Here is a 19,718-nt window from a genome sequence, read left to right as displayed (position 1 = left end):
CACATACAGTGCATCTATGCCACTATAGCACTTTAGTGAAGAAACTCCTACAACGACAGGAGAAGTTCTTCAGTCAGCATAGATAAACCATCTCCCTCCAAGAGATTGTAGCTACACCGACAAAAGAAGTTCTCCTGTCAACACAGCGCTGTCTACATGGGGGGTTAGGTTGGTTTCAACTATGTAATGCAAGGGTGTGGATTTTTCTCACCCCTGAGCAAATGTAGTTATACCTATACAGGTCTGTAGTGTAAACCTGGCGTCAGTGTTTTGCCTGCAGCTGCAGTTATCAAACCACATTCAGTGAGGTTTACCATGCATTATACAGGTAACCAAACTATAAAAGCATGGAGACTTTTAGATGTCTGCAACTACAAGTAACTCTATTGATAGTAAAGGGTTAAAATGGTTGTAAAACTTCCAACCCTTGATATGAGGGGAACATATGAGGATGGTTACTGGGTCTCTGGTATATCAGAAGCACAATACTACTTTGTGCTTATACAGTTAATTCCATCCAATGATCTCAACACAGTTTGCAACTATTAATGCAGTAAAGATGTCCCCTGCAATTCACTACCTCATTTTTTCAGATGAGAAAATAGAGTTATAAGATGTTACATGACTTGGCCAAGGTCACACAGTCAGAGTTAGGAACAGAACCAAGATATCCTGGGGAAAACAAAAATCCATCCCTTAACCATTTTTCAGCCACCCAAAAACAAGAGAGTGGTTATTTCACTGTATTAGGACTACATGGCTCTTCTTATGAATGCCAAAAATATATAGTGCACAGGCATACTGGTGGAGGATAAGCAGAGATACAAGAACAGAATTAAGGTTATTCAGGGTACCTTAAATCCACATTTCCATACTTTCCAGAAATTGTTCTGTTTTTAAGCTTAACTAATTTTGAATTTCCTCACTTTCAGACTTTTTAAAACTATTGTATATTAAAAGTTATCAATACGCATACTGTGTCACTTAGTTTTCAGTCTAAGAATTTCCTTTGATCTTTCCTTTTTTTTTAATCTGAGTTTTAAAGAATATCTTAGTACTTGATGGACATTATGGGCCCTCAAACCTTTGCTACCTTTTTAAAAACAATCTTAACATGGTTCAAACATAGTAGATTGGGGGGAGGGCATAACTAACTAATTAAAACAACAACATGGGGGGGAATTAATAGCATTAAGAGAACATCTCACACTACAATCAGATTTCAGGCACTGTTCACATATGAATTACAGCATGCAGCAATACTACAGCTTCATTCATCATACAGCAGCTGCTATTACCAGTGTAACTAGTTGTGCTTTACAACTAATTTTTAAAATAAGTCAAATTAACTTAATTTTCCACCAACACACTTACAAGTGATCAATACTTCATTCCTCAATATTTCAATTACATTTTAATATATGAAATAAGTTGAATGTCACAGGTTTGACAAACATTCAGAAAGACGGATTCTGCATGGACTCCTCCTGAAGGTCGAAACAACAGACTGGACTTCTATATAGATTGCTTCCGTCGACATGCATGGGCTGAAATTGTGGAAAAGCAGCATCACTTGCCCCATAACCTCAGCAGTGTTGAACACAATGCCATCAACATCCTCAGGAACAACTCTGATATCATAATCAAAAAGGCTGACATAGGAGGTGCTGTCATCATCATGAATAAATTGGAATATGAACAAGAGGCTGCTAGGCAGCTCTCTAACTCCACACTATACAGGCCATTATCCTCTGATCCCACTGAGAATTACCAAAAGAAACTACACCATCTGCTCAAGGAGTTCCCTGAAAAAGCACAGGAACAGATCTGTGCAGACACATGCCTAGAACCCCGACCAGGGATGTTTTGCTTCCCAAGAGCCATAAACCTGGGAATCCTGGACGCCCCATCATCTAAGGCATTGGCACCCTGACAGCAGGATTGTCTGGCTATGTGGACTCTCTCCTTAGGCCCTACGCTATCAGCACTCCCAGCTATCTTCGAGACACCATTGACTTCCTGAGGAAACTACAATCCATCGGTGATCTTCCAGAAAATACCCTCCTGGCCACTATGGAGGTAGAAGCCCTCTACACCAACATTCCACACAAAGATGGACTACAAGCCGTCAGGAACAGTATCCCCGATAATGTCACGGCAAATCTGGTGGCTGACCTTTCTGACTTTGTCCTCACCCACAATTATTGCACATTTGGGGACAATCTATACCTTCAAGTCAGCAGCAGTGCTATGGGTACCCGCATGGCCCCACAGTATGCTAACATTTTGATGGCTGACTTATAACAACGCTTCCTGAGCTCTCGTCCCCTAACACCCCTACTCTACTTGCGCTACACTGATGATATCATCATCATCTGGATCCATGGAAAAGAAGCCCTTGAGGAATTCCACCAGGATTTCAACGATTTCCATCCCACCATCAACCTCAGCCTAAACCAATCCACACAAGCGGTCCATTTCCTGGACACTACTGTGCTAATAAGCAATGGTCATAAGTGAATGCATCCGATGAAGCGAGCTGTAGCTCACAAAAGCTTATGCTCAAATAAATTTGTTAGTGTCTAAGGTGCCAAAAGTACTCCTTTTCTTTTTGCGAATACAGACTAACACACCTGCTACTCTGAAACCTGTCATTACACATATTGAATCTATTTCCCAAAGTTAAGTATCCTCACACCTTGTCAACTGTCTAAATGGGCCATCTTGATCATCACTACAAAAGTTTTTCTCCAGCTGATAATAGCTCATCTTAACTAATTAGCCTCTCAGTTTGTATGGCAACTTCCAACTTTTGTGTGTGTATTACTATATGTTCCATTCTATGCATCCAATTAAGTGAGCTGTAGCTCACGAAAACTTATGCTCTAATAAACTCTATGCTCTAATAGTCTCTAAGGTGCCACTAGTACTCCTGTTCTTTTTGCGGATACAGACTAACACGGCTGCTACTCTGAAACCATTCAGAAAACAGTAATACTTTAATTCTGCACCATATACCATATATACTCTGCCATAAGCCAGTTTGTTTATAAGCTGACCCTCCAAAAATGTATAAGCAAAAATGGAAGATATTTATGACCCATTCATAAGCTGACCCTATAATTCGGGGTCAGCAAACTTTGGCTCCCAGGCCATCAGGATAAGCTGCTGGCGGGCCGAGATGGTTTGTTTACCTCGAGCATCCGCAGGCACAGAGGTAAACTTAAGTAAACAAAGTGTCCCAGCGTGCCAGCTGCTTACCCTGACAGGCCAGGACAGCAACTGGTGGGGAAATTTGGGGGGGGGGGGGCAGGAGAAGCTGGGGGTCAGGGAGTAACCCCTGTGATCACCCCCCACATGACCTAACCCCTAGCCCAGGGGCTGCTCCAGCAGGCCAGACCAGGCGGTGCGGCCACAGCATGTTCCAGTGGGCTGGGCAGCACAGTCACAGCCTGCCTGGGGGGCAGGGCTAAGCAGCACAGCTGCAGCTGCTTCTGAGGCTGGGGGGAGAGCAGCATGGCCAGAAGCAGAGAGACTCTGGCCCCGCCTCTTCCCTTTTGGCTCTGCTGGCTGTGCTGTCTCTCCTTGCTCCCGCTGTGTCCCACCTCTCCCCCTCTATACCCGTTCAGAAGCCGACCCCCTTCTCTGGTGCTTCCCTTTTTTATTAAAAAAAATTTTTTTTAATTTTTTTTTATTAAAAACATTCGGCTAATGAACGAGTATATACGGTAGTTTAGTTTCTTTCTAATCAGCACTACATATTTTTACAGTATTAGCTTCAGGACTATTAGGTTACATGCAACAGTACTGTAAGAAGAAAGCACAGATGTGATGTCAAATGAAAACCATGCCACTTATTCATGAGGACCTCTGGTTACAATCACACTTATTCTTTTCCACTGAGACACTCAGGAAAAAGAGTGATTGACCAGAGCTTTAAGTTTACAGTAGTATATTAATTTTATTGTGAATTACAAACATCTATTTGTGACAGGTTGGACTCTTCATTACAATGCATTAAAATTTACAGCAAGACATTCTGCAAGCATTAATAACCTGCAAGGAAGCTCATACCTGACATTTGGCTGTAAGCTATCTGTCAGCCAGACTAATTAGTCAGGAGTTCCACAGAGGAATGCTGACAAGCCTAATAAGAAACCAGCACCTGACTTTCCTGGAGTAGACAGAACAAACAGCAGCAGGGAGAGAGCTCAAAAAGGTCTGAAGGCTTGAAAACACCAGATTTACTGACTCACTCACTCCTTTAGAGTGTGGACCTCTAAGAAAGATTAATCCCTTCATTATACTTTATCACAAATTCCATACTGTTGCATACCAAAGTGTATTTTAAGTAAATACATTTGTTCCTGAAATGAAGTGTAAACTAGGTCTTATCCTTTTTTCTTTTGTGGCTTTAGCTCTAAGCAGTCCTAGCCTCTTCTGTTTGAGACCTGAGTCACAGATTACCTCTTTCTACCTGATGACTAGCTGTAAGATGGACCAGGATTCCCCAGGATTCTAAAGTGTGTAGGTTCTTTTGAGAACATGTTGCCACTGCTCTGTTCACACTGTTGAAGTGTAACATAAGCTTTCACAATTTAGTGCGGACAGTCAAGATCTTGCCAAAAACTAATATGGCTCTTTGATAGATTAGCAGCCAGTTTCATTCAGTCTTATTATTTACTGATTTAACTATCTGAAGAGGCATTTATGTACAATACTTCACACTGCAAGACTTGTGTACTAGCAGGTCAGAATGTGGTTTACAATTAGACATCAGATTCCCATACTTCCGATGACCCAATTACACCACATTGGCTCAAATTCAGCTCAGAGCTAGTTTAAAAAAAAAAAAAGCCAAGTAAAAGCTATACCACTGATAGCTACATGCGTCATTGGTAGTACAGTGGGCTCCCAAAAGCAACACCACTTCAATATTTTGACTACACAATCCCTGGGGCACAAATTGTGTTGGCAACAGTTCTGAAAAATGCTTTAGAATCACACTACTGTTGTCTTTCTTCCACATCTAAAATCTGTCATCTTTTATATCTCCTTTTGATTTTGTGGGTCTCCTCTCAATGTTCATGATAACCACAAAACAAAAGTAGTATAATTTCAATTCTGCATATAAACATGCACCCTGAGACCTGCATCTTTAAGTGAAATTCATTAAGACTGAGTTATGTTAGTTTATCTCACTCAAACAGGTTCAGGAATTGTTTCTATGCAGATACAATACCCTGAACATTAAACACAAAGCAAGCAGCAGCAAATCAGATAGGCATGTCACCTCCTCTTTCAGACATCAGTGAGGAAAGGAAAAAGGAGTTCACCCACTCCAGGTACTGTTGAGATGGGGAACCAGGTTTATTTTCTCCTGAATACAATATGCAGTGGAACATGGCTGAAAGCTCTATTCACTATAATGAACATATAGAATGTAGAGAAAGAGATTTCCTACACTACAATTACTGAAAATTAGGGACATACCTAGCAAGCACACTTTTAGACTGTTTTTTTTAAAACAGTGACCCAATACCATTAATTAACATCAAATGGAGGAATTTAACATACTAACCCTACCTAAAATAAGTCAGGTCACACCCCATCCTGCAAAAAATAGTAAACTAATGTCATTTGCTAGCAAATTATTTTTTGGTTGCTGATATCAATACTAGAGTACCTTAGGGTAGAGTTAGCCTGAAAAATCTTTAATACAATAGCTATAATACTTTAGCAAATTTTATCTGCTAATAGTCTCCCCCCGCTCCATAAATCCAACTTAATCCTGTTGTATAATAGTGGGCAGCCATTTCTTCAGTAATTCTAGATCAACTTGGTTAATTACTGGATAGCTTCAGTTAATTATATTTACCCCAAGAAGATCTCCTATTTTTTACATTTCAACAACTGTTTTAAACAGTGACTACAAAGGCTTTATTACTGATTCTAAATTCCCAATCCACACTCCTCTGAAGCATTGTATATTCTATTCTTATTCAAACATGCTAAAACCAAATAAATTCCTCAATTCCAACATGGAAACTAATCTCAAGGAAACAAAAAATTATGTTATATAATTTTACACCTCATTTAAAAAGATCTCCCTTTACATTACCAATTAACTTTATTTTTTATTTAAAAAATATTAAGTTGGTTCTGCTTCTTTTGCCAGATTCCCCAGATACTTAACTGTATAATCTTCAACATATCAGGATACCAGCATTGCATATTTGATCTGGCACTCTCTATTTCATGGCCATAAATGACTTTTTTTTTTACCTTGCAGATTGCACCAGAAATGTTTTGTCCTAAAAACTATCCACTGGTTGCTGATTACAATGACCATCTCAAATTCTCCAGACAAGGAGCAAGTCTCATTAGCTGATTATCTTACTCATCAATGGACTTGTTTTGCATTCAGATCTCCATGGCTCCGAATTCTTTCCCCTAACAAATCCCACAGGCTGTGTCCGATATCTTACTAGGATATATTTACCAGCAGATTTTATATTAAAAGGGATTGGGAATTCTGTAAGGCCATAACCTGCTCAAACCAAAGTTCACGTTACTCTTCTAATTATGTTTAGAATACCTGAAATGACACTTTGCCCATTACTTCAGAACCTTATATACTGACCTCCAATTTGTTTGCTGGAAAAGACAGCTGGCCAAGAAGGCTATCCGGTAATTCTGCTAACACCTTTTCCCAAACTTTTTATTGGCTAAGATTCAAATTATGATGAGAGTTACTTTGAGGAGATCTAATATTTAGCTTTTCAAACTGAAGTATGGATGGAGCATCAAGCCCCCATTATCTGCTAGTTTCAAGCATAGCTTCTGTACAATAGAAAATTAAAATAGTACTGATAAGCAATTTCAAGAAAAAACTCTCAAACATGCTGAAGTCAGAGAATGCTATTTACCAAATCTATTACATTTAGATGTCCTTCCTATAAATTGTATTAAAAATAAGGAAAAGTGTAATTTATAATATCAAACACCAGCCACAAGAGCACTGTACAATTTATTAATTTAACTTATGAACTCATTCATTTTCATTCAATTTGTATTTAACATGCACAATCTATATGGGAAGCAGTGTGCCCTAGCGTCCAGAGCACTGGACTGAGACTCAGAAAACCAGGGTTCTATTCTTAGCTCTGTAGCTAACCTGCTGGGTAACCTAGGGCAAGTTACTTGAAATCCATTGTGGATCTGGGCCAAACAGCGGTTTTCCCTCCTCTTTAGTGCCCTAACCACTTGGCTATGGAGTCTCTCCCTCCCTCTGGTCCTTCTCCTCATGAAGCAGAATAGGGAATTGAACCTGGGTCTCCCACACTCCAGGTGAGTACCCTAATCACTGGGCTACAGATTATATGGGAGGCCTCCTCTTCCTCTCCACCCAAGGCCATTCTCTGTAGAGTTAGGCATGCATCATCATTGTTCATGTAAGAAACGGCATAGGCACATACAATGCCTGATTTCAGGAGAGGGTTTCACTGCTGTGGATCCCAAGCAGAGACTGGTGCCTAACTCCCTAATAAGGGGAGGGCTCAGGGCAGACCTTTCTCCTCAGCATTGCCCATTGGCTAGTTCAAGCATCTCCTTACTTAGCGTGTTGTCTTTTGTGGATACCATTCTTAGGCACCTATTACTTCCATAGCATTGTATAGACAGCCTACGTACCTACCTCAGGGTTTGTTGATTCCACTACGTGACTAGGAATCCCTTTGTGGATCCAGGCTTTCCCCTCTCTGTGCCTCGGTTTCCTCATTTGTACAATGAGGACAATAATACTAATCTCCTTTGTAAAACACTAAGATCTGCTATGAAAAGTGTTATATAAGAGATGTACTATTTATAACAACCTAACTACCACATGATTTTAGGGAGCACCAATGTTTGAAAGTTTCTTCATCTTGTACTTTTACTATCCAGAGTTTAGAGTCATCTGCAACACATCTCAAGGTTCTTCAGTGAATCCCAACCAGGCTTTCTTCTCTAGAAGATATTACATTTAAAAAATACATTCTCAATGCTTAGACATTTTCCTTTCAGGCCCAGGCAAGAAAAATTATATGATGCTCGCCTTTTTGTGTCCAGCAACATGATGGCAACATTATACCTGTTTAGCTATGGGGTTAGCTCACCAAGTCATGAAACTACCAGAGAACAAAACAAGCTCAGGAACTACTTTAGACTTCCCGGATTATGTCAGGAGAGACCAATTACATTAGAGGTGATCTGCTGAAAGGAGAAGGAATGAGTGACAAGCCATGGTTTGGCATGTCATTTTGTGTTATCTGACTTACAAAACTAAGAGAAACCTATAAAAAAACCCCCATGAATCCTCAAGTATTCACACTCCAACATGAATCTGGCCTACTCATATCAATTTATGCAAGATGAATAGGTTTCCAGGAAAAAGCACCATGTTAAAAGGAAATGTGAACTCTTCAAGGACATTAAAAATAGTACTGCTCCTTCTGATTTTGTTTAAGGTAAGAGGAAATTACTTACTAGTACTTATTGCTCTCTGCCAGTAGGAATCAAGCTAGAACCACGTTTTGGGGGGTAAAGATAGAGAATGAAAAGAGAGAGGCAAATCTATATACCTACACATTATAGGAATCAGAATTCTTAGAGCATAACCTACATCACCAACCTATTAACTAGTGATGCAGTTCATAGTTAGCTTTTTTGTTTCACTTTTTTTTTTTATTGTCACCCTATTTACTAACCAAGAGAAAACCAGTAATGCCCAATTTAGAAGACTGGGAAGTAGAAGGTCTGTCATAAACCAGTACCAGTCAGAAAAGTGAAATTACACTTTTTCCCTCACCAAAAAGTATTTGTTATTGAGCCACACTGCTGGAAGCTAGTGCTCCAGAAAGGTGTCTGTATTAAAAACAAGAAGGTAATGCAGTGCCAAGAAGCATGCCCTTTGATAAATACAATCATTCATGTGTTGTGAATTCTAAGGGATTATTTTGTATTTCAGCACTCACATGTGTCAATATTTAGTAGTAATCATTTACTAGGAATCTAAAAGTAAAAAGCAAAGTTTTGTTCCCCAATCAGCTACACCAGATGATCACATCCAGATTAACTCCAGTGGGACTGCAAGGCTTTGCACTATTTGACTAATGATCAACCAACAACTTTCGATGGAAGGGAAAGTAAGTGTCCTGGCTAATTCATAGAATTGGTCTCTTGGGATTAGTATTTTTATGTTGCCTGAGTTTAGATTTATATCCAGGAGCTGATTTCTTGTCAGCATTATAACATCCTTTTGATGGTGTTAACTGTGGAAACTGAGATACACAGCTGGGTATCATCAGCCTATCATTGGCAAAAGAAATAGTGTCTCACCACCTCTCCAAACAGTCTCATGAAAAATCACCCCCCTGAGCATAGCAAGTCAGAGCACTTTAAAGCACTCGTGTAAACAGGCTCAGAGCACTGGGAGCTGTGCTCCCAGCGCTTGGAGCTAATCCCCTCATGGAGGTGGATTACCAGGTGTGCTGGGAGAGCTCTCTCCCAGCGCTCATGCACGACCACACTCGCACCCAGTGGCAACGCTTTGAAGTTTCCAGTGTAGCCATGCCCTTAGAGCTCCCCATAACTACATTAATCAAAACCTTTTATTTTTATTTTAAATCAATAGTTCAGCCATGACCTTACATTTTCTCTTACCCTTAGTGAAGCTACTGTTTAAAAGACTATTTTCCAAACTCAAGGCAACATTGCAGATTTAGTGACTCAGTAATGGCCACTTCTATTCCCTAAAGAGGAAACAGCAGTTGACCATTTGATTACATAGAAAACTCCCCATTTCCTGTGCTGTTCTCTCCATAACTTATACAAATAATCTAGAAAATGACATCATGTGGTGTGCATACACAAACCATTTTTAGTGACTAACTTGTCAAATATTTCATCAGAAATTATAACAGCCTTTTGGCCTAAGCTTTTCAAACCCTGGAGTTCAGATATTTGCACAGCAAATGTTTCAATGAAAGTGGCCTAAGGTTTATTATTTGCAGATCTGGCACTCGGAAAGTATTCTTACTGAAAGCCTGTTCAGGTTAAAATCCTCTCAAAATTTCTTTGAAAGACCGAAATGACTTGATTATAAAATAGGAGGAAGAAAATAGCCATGCAATACATTGCTTTTTAAATAAAGAATTTCTATTTTCAAAACGACAGGTTTCAGAGTAGCAGCCGTGTTAGTTTGTATTCGCAAAAAGAAAAGGAGTACTTGTGGCACCTTAGACACTAACAAATTTATTTGAGCATAAGCTTTCGTGAGCTACAGCTCACTTCATCAGATGATTTAGTGGAAAATACAGTGCGGAGATGATTTATATACACAGAGAACATGAAACAATGGGTGTTATCATACAACTATAAGGAGAGTGATCACTTAAGATGAGCTATTACCAACATTCCACACAAAGATGGGCTACAAGCCGTCAGGAACAGTATCCCCGATAATGTCACGGCTAACCTGGTGGCTGAACTTTGTGACTTTGTCCTCACCCATAACTGTTTCACATTTGGAGACAATGTATACCTTCAAATCAGCAGCACTGCGATGGGTACCCACATGGTCCCACAGTATGCCAACATTTTCATGGCTGACTTAGAACAACGCTTCCTCAGCTCTCATCCCCTAATGCCCCTTCTCTACTTGTGCTACATTGATGACATCATCATTTGGACCCATGGAAAAGCAGCCCTTGAGGAATTCCATCATGAATTCAACAATTTCCATCCCACCATCAACCTCAGCCTGGACCAGTCCACACAAGAGATCCACTTCCTGGACACTACGGTACTAATAAGCGATGGTCACATAAACACCACCCTATACCGAAAGCCTACTGACCGCTATTCCTACCTACATGCCTCTAGCTTTCACCCAGACCACACCACACGATCTATTGTCTACAGCCAAGCTCTACGATATAACCGCATTTGCTCCAACCCCTCAGACAGAGACAAACAGCTACAAGATCTCTATCAAGCGTTCTTATAACTACAATACCCACCTGCTGAAGAGAAGAAACAGATTGACAGAGCCAGAAGAGTACCCAGAAGTCGCCTACTACAGGACAGGCCCAACAAAGAAAAGAACAGAACGCCACTAGCCATCACCTTCAGCCCACAACTAAAACCTCTCCAACGCATCATCAAGGATCTACAACCTATCCTGAAGGATGACCCATCCCTCTCACAGATTTGGGAGACAGGCCAGTCCTTGCTTACAGACAGCCCCCCAACCTGAAACAAATACTCACCAGCAACCACATACACCACACAACAGAACCACTAACCCAGGAACCTATCCTTGTAACAAAGCCCGTTGCCAACCGTGTCCACATCTATTCAGGGGATACCACCATCGGGCCTAATCACATCAGCCACACTATCAGAAGCTTGTTCACCTGCACATCTACCAATGTGATACATGCCATCATGTGCCAGCAATGCCCCTCTGCCATGTACATTGGTCAAACTGGACAATCTCTACGTAAAAGAATAAAGGGACACAAATCAGACATCAAGAATTATAACATTCAAAAACCAGTCGGAGAACACTTCAATCTCTCTGGTCACTTGATTACAGACCTAAGAGTGCTATCCTTCAACAAAAAAAAACTTCAAAAACAGACCCCAACGAGAGCTTGCTGAATTGGAATTAATTTGCAAACTGGATACAATTAACTTAGGCTTGAATAGAGACTGGGAGTGGATGGGTCATTACACAGTAAAACTATTTCCCCATGTTATTTCCACCCCCCTCCACCGTTCCTCAGACGTTCTTGTCAACAGCTGGAAATGGCCCACCTTGATTATCACTACAAAAGGTTTTCTCCCCCCCCCCCCCCACTGGTAATAGCTCATCTTAAGTGATCACTCTCCTTACAGCGTGTATGATAGGTTTCAGAGTAGCAGCCGTGTTAGTCTGTATTTACAAAAAGAAAAGGAGTACTTGTGGCACCTTAGAGACTAAAATTTATTAGAGCATAAGCTTTCGTGAGCATCCGATGAAGTGAGCTGTAGCTCACGAAAGCTTATGCTCTAATAAATTTGTTAGTCTCTAAGGTGCCACAAGTACTCCTTTTCTATTTTCAAAATTTAAGATGGAGGCTCTCTTCCTTTCCATTTATATGTTAATCTGTACTTTATATTTTGTTTAGTCTTATGGCAATTGTCTTCCTAGTTGTGTCACTGGATAGAAAGAGAACATTGGTTCGATATTAGTCCATAAATATGCTGGAGAGTTGTAAAGATGATCCCAGAAATTAACTTATTAACAGTATTAATCAGAAAATCTTTAAAACAGTTACAAAACTGGGGGCTTAAAGTTAGGCACCCAAGCAAGTGGCCTGATTCAGTATTTGATATTTTTATTAATTTTTTTTAAATGACCATTAATAGGATGAACAGGCAAATCCACCTAAGCCAAAAAGTACCACTTCATGGCTGCTTGCTTGTCACATCACACACCAAAAAAAAAACCTGCTACTGTTGGCACCCTAATGCTCAAGTAAGATATCAAAGACTGAATGAATACACAGAGAAACTGAACTAATATAAATGTTAGAGCAAGGCCCTCCAATGTCAGGGAGCAGGGCACACTGATGGTGTTGTATATGGAAGCTTGCACTTCCTCTGCTGTAGCTGATCTGTAAATGGATGGAGGCCTTCACTCTCCGCTAACAATTCAGGGCTTTTCAGAAACAAATTAAATGAAGAAAACAAAAAACAGCCTGTGAAACCATAAGATTTTAAATCAGCATAACTGAAAAATAGAAGCTCTTAAAATTTTAGCGATAATCTACATGTAGATTAATACACTAGCTCAGTACAAAGGCAAATACTTATTCTTCCAAAATACTGCAAGAAAAAACAGGTCAGTCATCAGTAAGTACACAAACTATGCTGGAAAATCTTGGTAAGAAAAAATAAGTACATAGAACAAAGCTGAAGAGCTATATTTAACATCTAAAAATCCAGTAGTTATTCTTAGTAATCTTTGACAGAAATAAGAAAATTGGTTTATTACTCCAAAGGATAGAATACATATTCTGTAATATAATCTGGTATGGTCTGATCACTAATCATAGGAAAGTACTACGATGCCTTTTTCACCTGACTCAACTAATACTGTCAAATACTCCCCAAATATTTGGTAAAAACTGAGGTGTAGATGAAGACTGGCTGGCTAGAAATCAGTCTAGTTAAGACAAAAAAGATGCTGAGAAGATAGGGAAAGCAACCAGAAAATGAGGAAATTATTTATCTTTGTAACTGGAGGTTCTTCAAGATGAGTGATCCCTCTCTGTATTTCACTGTAGGTGTGCATGAGCTTCATGTGCCCAGAGCTGGAGAATCTTGAAAGCAGCGTCTGTTAGTCCACACACGCGTCCTCATTCTCCTTATACATCCAACCAAGAAAAAGGGTGGGACAGAGCGGCCACCTCTACAGTTCCTTCTCTACTGCAAATCCCAGGATGATCTGAAGCAGAGGAGAGGAGGAAGATAGTGGAATATAGACGACCACACATCTTGAAGAACCCCCAGTTATAAAGGTAAGCAACTTTCTCTTCTTTAGTGCTGATCCTTGTGTGTAGTCTGCTGTAGGTGTCTGACTAGAAGTACTCAAGTAGGAAGAGGGTGTGAACATGCAGATGTATGAAGGATCACTGTTCCAAAGGATACGTCTGTGGAGTAGTCATGTGTTAAAGCATAATGCCTTGCAAACATGTGGATGGAACTCCATGTAGCTGCTTTGCAAATGTCAAATAGACACGCGTATTAAAATGATCCAACTGACGTTGCTTATGCTCTTATAGAGAGTTGCCCTCACCTCATGAGGGAGAGGAAGATTAGACAGCTAACAGTGTAAAAAACCCAGCTCAAGATCCATTTAGAGATTCTTTGAGAGGACATGGAAAGAGCTCGAGCTCTTTCCACCATGGCAATAAACCATCTGGGAGATTTTCTGATTGGTTTTGTTCTTTTCGGGTAAAAAGCTTATGCTCACTGCATGTCGAAGGATTGAAGCCTCCTCTCTTTCGCAGATGTGTGCAGTTTTGGAAATGTAACAGTGGGGCATCCACCTCTTGTAAGCACCCTCTGGCCAAACACGTGCCTGCACCTCTCAGTCTTTAAGCAGCCTAGGGTGACCAGATGAAACGGACAAAATATTGGGACACATGTGGGAAGCACACAAAAAAAAGCAGCCAGAGCAGAGTTGCCGACACACCAAAAAAAAAACCCACACCAGAGCGGTCAAAGCCGCAATATCAGGACAAATGGCGTCCCGACCATGCATCGGTCAGGACGCGGGACAAAGAACTAAAAATCGGGACAGTCCCAATTTTATCGGGACGTCTGGTCACCCTAAAGCAGTCTCAGTCTTTACACAGTCCCAGCCATGGTATCGAGCCATACCCTCAGGGCTTCCTCTCCAGAGGCATTGGTTTCACCCTCTCTGGGCCTATCTGGCCCCAGCTGGGCCACTAGAAGTTCAAGTCCTGTGTCAAAGTTCAATACTCAGGCCTTCCCCCCCAGTGGCTAATGTGGGGGAACTGGGCCCGACCACTTCTCCCAGACCAGGTACATGCTGCCATCTCCCTTTAACGCTACTGTTTTCAGTTCCCTGGGCCACTTCCCCGTGGTCCCACGTTTCACCAATGCTTCATCTTTAGCTCAGTGACCTTCTGTGTTCAGGCCCAGCAGCCAGACAGGAGTTTTCTCACTGCCCCAGTTTCTGCCAATACTGAGCAATCCGTGGTGCAACAGTTCACTTTGACCATCTAGGAGCACCATCTGCACAACTCTAGTTCCAGCAAGGAACTGAGTGTCTCTAGCTCTGCTGCTCCTTTTATATGGCTTTCCTGAACCCTGGTTGGCAGCTTCCCCTGCAGCCACTCTAGGCTGCTTGGAAGATTCCCCTACTGCTTCTTTCCTAGGATGGGTATGGCAGGACCCTGAGGTCTCCAGCAGGGCAGCCTCTAGGCCTAGTCCACCCTGTCACAGGAAAGAAACGAAAGTGAAATTGTGAAACTACTTTGGGGGTGAACTTAGGATGTAATTGCAATGAGACTTCATCTCCAAGGACTATAGCTTAGGATGGATCCTCCATCAGAGCTTTAAGATCAGACAAGCTCCTGGCTGAGGTGATGTCTACCAGGAATGCAACCTTCTTGGATAGGAGAGACATGGAACAAAGCCAATGTTTCAAAGGTTGGCTTAGTGAGCACCAAAAGAACAAGGATTAGGTCCCACTGAGGAGCAGATTTTCTCACTGGCTGAAAGGTTCTGATTAGACCTTTCCAGAGTCTGTCGCAGGAATTGCCACCAGGAATACGATTGCTGATGCACCAATTCTATAGACTGACCACTTCTGCGCACAGAGGGATGGATCTCACTCCTCCTTGTTTGTTGAGGTAAAAGGCAGTCATATTGTACAACACAATGAGGACAGGATGACCTTGAAGGAATGGAAGACAGACTCTGCAAGCCTCTCGAAGTGCCATCAGTTCCAAAATATTGATGTGCATCCTGTACTCTTAAAATATTCAAGTGCCCTGCACTGTGCAGCTGTCCATGCGAACTCCTCAACCTAAAAGGGAGACATCTGTAAGCATCATCATCATCCTTTCTGTTTAGAGGGAAAGAAAAGGAAATATCCATGCATATTTGGTGGCGATTCTCCACCAAAGTAGAGCTAACACTTTGATGGGAACAGATACTATGGTGTTCGTGGACTGTTGGTTTGGTAAGCCCTCACTCACTGTGACTGATTTTTAGGCATGTGTCGATGTCGTCTAAGGTCTGGGCTGGAGCAAGAACAGATTTGTCCAAGTTTATGCCAACACCCTAGAGAAGACAGGACGTGTCTTGGCAAGGAAAAGCCAGTCTGAGATAGGAGAAGACAGTGAAGCAATAACATCTTATACAGGCTGCTACTACCGAAAAGATCTTGATAAAGATCCTGGGGACAATAGGAAGGCCTGTATTGAAAATGACTGGGGCCCACCTTGAATCTGAGAAAACATCTGTGAGCAGGGTGAACGTCCACATGAAAAGACACATCTTTCATGCCGAGAGCTTAAACCACATAGGATTCTAGATGCCTGTATGACCATGTGAACACTGAATTTGTGAATAAAGCGATTAAGAGGGCAGAGATTGAGGAAGGGTCTCCAGCTGCCCTTCATAGGTATAAGTAAAAGTCCTTTCTTTGGTGCTGAAGAGGTACCCGGCTCTATTGCTCCTTGCTGTAGAAGGATCTCTATTTCTTATTTGAGAACCTCCTCATGAGAATGGCCCCTAAAAGGAGGTGGGGACTGGGGTCTCGGAGTGGACAGGGAAATAAATTTGATCATAGACAGACTGGATGATGTTTAGTACATAGTTGTGCACTCTAGGCGTTGAAAAAAGTGTTAGAGAACTTTCAAAAGGGTGAGAGAGTCCGTAGGTAATTATATTATTGGTTTGCAGCTCTTGAGCTCACATCAAAAATATCATTTACACAGTGGCTGGGGTTGCGATGATGATGGTGATACAGAAGGTACAGGGAAATGGGACTTCTGAATCCTACGCCTTTTACAGAGTGGCTCACAAGGTCTTTGGTTCAACAATTCTACCACCAATCAAGACATATGATTGCCCGTGGAATACAGGGCAGGAGTATATATTCCCAGGGAGTGGAGGGTGGGCCTGGGGTCTTAAAGCGTAAAAGACTCATCAGTGTTGATTAAACAGGAGTTTCATTAAAGGACAGGGCAGGTTCTCCACAGTGCTCTGGACCTCCCTAGTAAAATTGAAAGTGAGAAGCCAGGACATTTCTCAGCACATTACAATGGCAGTAGCCACTGCCCTCGAAGATGCATCTGCTGCATCAACCACTGATTGATGAGCAGTTCCGGGAACCATCTTGCCTTCTTCTCTGAGAGCCTGAAATCAAGTTCTGTCCTGATGAGGAAGCTTGTCAATAAAATCCAAGAATTTGGATAGCAACTATTCCGAGAATTTAGAATAGCTCAGATAGTCATACTTAGTCATCAGTGCTTGGTAATTGGTTACCCCAAACTTGAGGCTAGCAAAAGTAAAGATCTTCCTTCCCAACAAAATTGAACCATTTGCCTTCTTTATCAACTGGAGTAGATCTAGTGTGCTGCTGTCTAGACCTCTCCATGACAGCGTGGACAACCACGCTGAGTTAGGAGCAGGATGGCAAAAGATAAATTCCGCCCCTTTTACTGAGACAAAAATACCATTTTTCTGCTATCTTAGGAGCAAGAACACAAATGGCGGGGTCATACAAGACCATTCTACCTGGTTCCTTCAAGACATTTTAAAAAAGCACAAAATAAAACATTTAAAATGGGGGATTTACATTTGATACGCATTTTCATTCGCCGCATTTTCCCCAGTGTCCCCTCACCATTCATTTAAGTTTTTCCTGGAATGCTCCTATTCCTTCTGCTCACAGCACTTTGCTGATGGGTTTAGACAACAGAGTGTAACTCATGAAATATCAGCTTCACTGTGCTGTTTTCCAGGGATATAGGAAAATATGAATGAAAGAGCAGCAGTGCAAGCTTGATCCTGAAGGAGAGGAAGGAAAGTTATGGTACATGATAAACACAAGAGACAAGCTAGGAAAGCAGGAATAAAGGGATAATGAAGTGGGGATAAGGAAAGAAAGAGGAAGAATACAGAAAAGGGTGGATTAACGCACACTAGGCTAGCCAGAGCATCAAATGAGTACCAAATTTGCTCTCTCTCTTCAAGAGTAGGGAGCTCTTGAATTGTTACTAAGACGGCATATTAATACACAGAAGAGAAAGAGGTCTCACATTCTATAGGGACCTCAGACCAACAGAAAGAGCAAGACCAATCAACTAAGGGCCATCCTTCCTGAATCAGAGAGAAAATGGCTGCTAGGTATTGCTTTTAAGAAAGGAAAGAATGGGGAGAGACCAGCAGAAATAAATGACGGAGGGGTATGAGATTATAAATAGCTTTATTTTAGAGGAAGAAATGCATTTGAGGTTAATTTACCAACCCCATACTTTGAAATACTAGTCAATCAACTCAATCTTAAAGATGCCCCTTAAACTGCTAAACCTCCACCACCTGGAAGTATTACAGTAAAGTATAACTACCATCTTATTGTATGACAATGATTTAAGCATTTGAAAGTACCAAAGGATGGAGCAGCTAATATGCTGTATTTAACATTTCAAACAATAAAACACATTCAGGAGCAACTGAGACAGCATCTGGGCTATAAAACTGTTTCTGAAATGTATATTTCATGTCTCGGGTTATATATTTTAGAGGTGACAGGAATACAATGACTACTATTTAAACAGACAGTTAAAGTTGACATGTCTTCAACACATGCTTTCAGCCTCTCTAGATTGCTGTATTTTGCAGGAAAAATCAATATCAATCCATGAATCAGACACCATGCTAATTAACATATTTGCTGTAACCAAATCTGCAAACTACTGTACACCAAAGGTGAAGGCAGATGAAAATAATTTACAGGGAAGAGGAAAAATCAAGTAAATGGAACCCTCTTGTACAGATTAGAACTATTCACCTTTCCATAGAATACTACGGCTATAGCCTTTTAAAAATTTCAAAACCCAAATGATATTTATTATATGTCCACCTGATAATCTAAGATATTCTGTCTTGGACAGTAATTCCCAAACTGTGGTTCACTGGTAGTATACAGACTACATCCGCTTTGTCAGTGAATAGCGCCATTCATAAGCACTGCATTAGACACTGTTCTGGGCAACACCAAACCTAGAACAATGGCGGGATATGACAATATTTCACCAGAGTTCCTTAAACACCTTGGAACCAACACCCGCCAATGGTTATCCAAATTCCTGATGTGGGTTGTTAATGAGGGTAACCCGCTAACGATCTGGAGGACGTCAAAACTGATCATCCATCTAAAACTCAGAAAGGACCTACACAATGTGGCAAACTACCAACCAATCTCTCTATCTGTCATCTTCAAAGCCCCGGAGGTGGAGACAACTCCCAGCGTTGACCAAGGTGGCTTGCAGAAGAGTTGAAGCACATGCAACCAAGTCCTAGCCCTTGCTACATATATAGAAAATGGGTTTCAAGAGAACCTGAAGACAGGAACTGTTTTCTTGGACCTGACAGTGGCCTATGATATAGTAGGGCTCACGAGTCTTCTGGTTAAACTATCAAGAGCTCTCCCAGTATGGATGGTGGACATGGTTGAACTACTATTTTGTGACTGGCATTTTGTGATACATATGGAAGACTAACTGTCCTCTCCATGCACCCATTCCAACAGTTTACCTTGGGGCTCCGTGCTTGTGCCCACCACCATCTTCAATCCCTACATAAACAACCTGCCACTGCCGCAATCCTGGAAGTTTATCTAAGCAGATGACATCTGCTGTGAAACCCATTTGCACTCTTTCACCAAACTGGAGAACGTCTTGAACGCCAACCTGGCCAAGATGCCAGCCTACTGTAGCAGTTGGCACCTCCAACCAAGTGTGATCAAGACTGTTTCAAGCATCTTCAACCTCCACAATGCAAGCACTAAACAGGAGTTAGATGTTTTCCTCTACAGAAAACGACAAACATGAGGTAAAACTGCTCTATCTTGAGGTCACGCTGGACCA

At 41.3% G+C, this 19,718-nt stretch overlaps 1 protein-coding gene across 28 annotated transcripts in view; it reads right to left on the bottom strand.

Moving 5' to 3' along the window:
* The window catches only part of AFDN (afadin, adherens junction formation factor), a 213,111-nt gene that overhangs the window by 166,068 nt on the left and 27,325 nt on the right, over positions 1-19,718 (bottom strand). The window lies entirely within an intron of this gene.

This window comes from Dermochelys coriacea, chromosome 3 (genome assembly GCF_009764565.3).
Source record: "Dermochelys coriacea isolate rDerCor1 chromosome 3, rDerCor1.pri.v4, whole genome shotgun sequence".
Classification (NCBI taxonomy): domain Eukaryota; kingdom Metazoa; phylum Chordata; order Testudines; family Dermochelyidae; genus Dermochelys; species Dermochelys coriacea.
The sequence above is the reverse complement of the archived record's forward strand: the minus strand, read 5'-3'. Positions and strand labels throughout refer to the sequence as shown.